We start from the raw sequence: 5,140 nt of genomic DNA, 5'->3' as shown, positions 1-5,140 counted from the left end.
TTCATTCTAATGCTGAAAGGTGACCAAAGAAATGCACAAAATGTGAAAATCTTTGTCACTCTGTTTTGTACTTACAGTTTTTGCAAATAAAAAATTTATTTGCAAATAATTTCTGTTTCTTTTTCTCCCCACTGTGTCAAATTTTTCTTTTTAGGCATCAAATAAAGATTTTGTTTGCATCTAATGGAGAAGCATTTAGTCACCAAAAATAAGAGGTGATAGGAGCAGCCAGGTCAATCCCAGTTAGTAAGTGCTCTAACCCATACTTGCCCCTGTGGGGAGCAGGTGAAAGCTAGAGGCAGACCTTAGGCATACAGAACATAAAGTACCTGTTAAACCTCACTTGGCAGATTTCTCTTAATTAAGTAAACAGTCTTGATCCCAAAGCTGAGTAAAAATAGGGTAAAACATGAATTACCAACACAAAATAAAAGAGAAAGTAAAAAATGTAGATAAGACACTTTAAAATACAAACTCTTCCCTATAATGATATGAACTATTAAGTTGGCATTAGAATCCCTAAGGGGGAAATATGTTCTAGATTTTATGGTCCAATTTATTTATTTATTTATTTAATCCTCACCTGAGTATATTTTTTCCATTGCTTTTTAGAGATAGTGGAATAGAGGGAGGGAGAGAGAAACATCGATGTGAGAGAGACATCGACTGGCTGCCTCCCGCATGAGCCCCAATTGGGGGCAGGGAGCGAACCCACAACCCAGGTACATGCCCTTGACCAGAAATTGAACACAAGACCTTTTGGTGCATGGATCAACACTCCAACCACTGAGCAACATTGGCCAGGGCACTGGTCCTTTTTAAATATGAGATTTTTCTTTTTTGTTACCTACAGATGTTTAGTTGTTTGTTATACTGAGTCTCCTCTCTTGTTATTACATTAGAAGGTAAACAGGAGTTAAGAATGAACATATTTTAAGTATTTGTTCTTTACTTTGAAAACTACTGCATCTTTTACAAGGCTTCCTCATAGAACTTTTGATAGCAAAAGAAGGCCAATTAATATTTTTTAAAAGTCTGTTTCCTACTCTCATTATTTTATCTTTAGGTTGCTACATTGTACCTTTCTGTGGTGTTATGACAATTATCATCATCATTATAATGTATAACCATCATTATATCTATAACTAAAAGCTATAAAATCTGTGGCATTACTACTACAGATTTACATGTACTGAGGGTAGCATGGGCCTTCTGTTTATCTCATTTTTTAGCAGACAGGGAGCAAGCAAGAATCTTGTCCATTAGGACTTAACAAAGATCTTACAAGAACACTATACAACCTATTTAAGAGAAACAATATAAAATGAAATGTTTTAAATCTTGTTATCCAGTAGGTTAAATTATTCAGCTGAACACTTCTGGACCTCAGTTCCTGGGGAAGTTTCCCTCTGGCTTCACTTATTTTGTAGTGATCATTGGATTGATTAACACTACATCTTAAACTAACTTTAAAATAATTTATAAAACAACTGGCCTTAATATATTATCCAATTTTCTGCTAAAAATTACAATCTATTACTCCAATTCCACATTGCCATTTCATTTGGTTATTCACTTAATGGGGAAATGAATAAATAGGCAAATGTTCAGCAAGAGGCAAGAAAAGAAGATAGAGTCTGATAATAGTAGCCAATCTTAGTTGTACCCTCACCTAATACTGACCATCCTGGGAAAACATGGGATTTCTTATATTCCTTGGAACATTCCCCCCATTGCTTGGCTTACATTGAAACCTGCTCCTCCCTGAAAACAAAGCTTCCCTGGAAGCTTTCTTAAGAGATAACCATTATCCTTTCATGCTTTAAGAACTCCTTAGTCCCGAGCTAGACACAAAATCACCCCTCACCCTCGGTCTCCATTGCTGCTTAAACTGTTGTAGGAAGCCCTTCTTTGAGATTCATGCTATTTGGCTATTCCACATCCCTATCGTTATCAACTACTGACCTTTCATTCATCAAAGATTTTGGCACCTCTTCTCTCTTCATATCACATTTCTGGGAGACTTCAATGTCCACATGAATCATTCATCCAAAACACTGACTCCCACCCTCCACTGCCTTCTCTTCTACCTCCCTCTTCTACAACCTTACTCCAGAAAATACCCAAGCTTCAAAGTCTCCAAACCAAGCATCTCCTTCCTCATTTTCCAGCTTTCTTGTTGGACTATTCCCAATATAACAGGTCTTCAACACCATTGACACTTCCATTATTCTTGCCTTTTACTTTTTTCATTTTCACCAGCCTCTGTTTTACTGTTATTTCTCTCCCAACTAAGGAAACATTCATCATCTATCATTTTGTCTACTTTCTTGACAACACTGTAAAATGCTGTGCCATTTCCTATCCCTCTATTATACTTGAGTGTAAAAACACTACACCTAAATGAATCTGATAATTTACTATTCCAAACTTCAGAGAAAATGGTACCACTATATATTCCCAACCACTAACGCACTGGGCCTTCAGTGCTGGAGTTACAATGTCAGCCTGCTCAATCACTCTATTTCTCTCTATTTGAAATCTTGCCCACTCTCTTCAAATTTCCATTTGCCTCTTTGATTCTAGAAAATAATCTCACATCCTGCTTAAAAGAAAAAGTAGATGCCATTGGATGAAAATGGTCTTACATTTCTACTGCCAAGCCATCTTCTTCCTTTCACTGTGGAGGTCTCTCCTCCAATTTAGGTCCACCTCCCATGCCTGGCTCTGAATTTCATCCCGTTTCTCAGTCTTAGCATATTTATAGAATGGACCATCCTTTTCCTTCACTTTTATTCCAATCTCTCCCACTCTACTGAACCCTTTCGTAAGCTCTCCCTTAATCCTACTTTCTCTAGTTATTGTCTCATTTCCCTACTTTCCTTTACAACAAAATTTCTCAAGAATTGTGGATACACTCTGTCTCCATTTCCTCACCTCCCTCCTTCTCTTCTACTAACTCCAATTTGGCTTTTGCTCCCTCCACTTTACCTATATGAATTTTTTTTCTTTGTTTGTTTGTTTATTTATTTATTTATTTATTTATTACTATTTTTTTCCTCAATTTTTTTTATTAAGGTATTATATGTGTACATATCTTACCTATATGGATTTCACATGATCCTATGAGTTCTTCGCTGCTAAATCAAATGAATCCTTAATTAAATCAACCTTCCAATTGAATATTATGCATCTGGTCATTCTATCTTCTTTTAATTTTTTTAAAATCCTCACCAAAGCTATGTTTTTATTGATTTTAGAGAGAGAGGAAGGGAGAGGGGGAGAGAGAAAGAGCAACATTGATCAGTTCCACCTGTATGCACCCCAACCACCCTAACTGGGGATTGAACTCACATTCTTTCTTATCTCTCCTGTTCAGTTATTCCATCCTGTCTTTTCTCTCCTGTTCAGTTATTACATTTTGTTCTCTTTCTCCCTCCCTCTCACTTATTACATCTTTTCTTTTCTTTTCTTTTTTTAATTTAAATTCTTTATTGTTTAATGTATTTCATAAGTCTCCTTTTACCCCCATTGACCACTCCCCAGCCACCCCCACCACCCAGCACATGCCCTCACCACCACCCTTCAGTGTCCATTGGTTTTACTCATTTGCATGCATACAAGTCCTTTGGTTGATCTCTTACCCCCTCACCTCCCGCTTTCCCTCACAGGTTGACAGTCTGTTCGATGTTTCTGACTCTGTTTCTATTTTGTTCATCAGTTTATGCTGTTCATTATATTCCACAAATGAGTGGGTCATGTGATATTTATTTTTCTCTGACTGACTTATTTTGCTTAGCATAATGCTCTCCAGGACCATCCATGCTGTTGCAAATGGTTAGAATTCCTTCTTTTTTATAGCAGCGTAGTATTCCATTGTGTAGATGTACCACATTTTTTCTAATCCACTCATCTGCTGATGGGCACTTAGGCTTTTTACAAATCTTAGCTATTGTAAATTATGCTACTATGAACATAGGGGTGCATATATCCTTTCTGATTGGCATTTTTGTTTTCTTGGAATATATTCCTAGAAGTGGGATTACTGGGTCAAATGGAAGTTCCATTTTTAATTTTTTGAGGAAATACCATACTGTTTTCCACAGTGGCTGCACCAGTCTGCATTCTCACCAGCAGTGCAATAGGGTTCCTTTTTCTCTGCATCCTCTCCAGCACTAATTTGTTTATTTGTTAACGATAGCCACTCTGACAGATGTGAGATGGTACCTCATGGTCGTTTTGATTTGCATCTCTCGGATGATTAGTGACTTTGAGCATGTATTCATATATCTCATGGTCTTCTGTATGCCCTCTTTCAAAAAGTGTCTATTTAGGTCCTTTGCCCATTTTTTGATTGGATTGTTTATCTTCTTCTTGTTAAGTTGTATAATTTCACTATAAATTTTGGAGATTAAACCCTTATCGGAAATAACATTGGCAATTACACTGAGTGGCCAGATTATTATGACCACCCCATCAGTACTTCGTTGGGCTACCTTTTGCCTTCAATACTGCGGCGATTCTTCTTGACATTGACTCCACGAGATGTTGAAAGGTGATGCAAGGAATCTGACACCATGCCTGATGAATAGCACTGTCCAGTTCTGTGAAATTTGATGGTTGTGGAACCAGCTGCCTGATGGCTCTTTTAACTTTGTCCCACAAATGCTCAATTGGATTGAGATGTGGTGATTGTGGGGGCCACCTAAGCAAGGTAAAGTCTCCCTCATGTGAAACCACTCCTGCACAATATGAGCACCGTGGCATGGCGCATTGTCTTGTTGGAAGAAGCCATCTCCATTGGGATACACCATCAAGATGATAGGATGAACTTGATCAGCAATGATACTTAGGTATGTTGTACTATTCAGACGTTGTTCCACATGAATTAAAGGGCCCAAATCATGCCAGGAAAACATGCCCCAAACCATAACACTGCCCCCACCAGCTTGAAGGGTTGTACTCATGCATATGGGGTACATGCTTTCATGCGGTTTCTGCAAAATTCTCACTCTGCCATCTGCATGATGCAAGTGGAAACGTGATTCATCATACCACATGACTTTTTTCCAATGCTTGACTGTCCAATCCTTGTGTTCCTGTGTGAATTGGAGATGTTTTATCTTGGTAACTGCAGACA

This window comes from Cnephaeus nilssonii (assembly GCF_951640355.1).
Source record: "Cnephaeus nilssonii genome assembly, chromosome: 19".
NCBI lineage: Eukaryota > Metazoa > Chordata > Mammalia > Chiroptera > Vespertilionidae > Cnephaeus > Cnephaeus nilssonii.
This window is presented reverse-complemented; position numbering follows the sequence as displayed.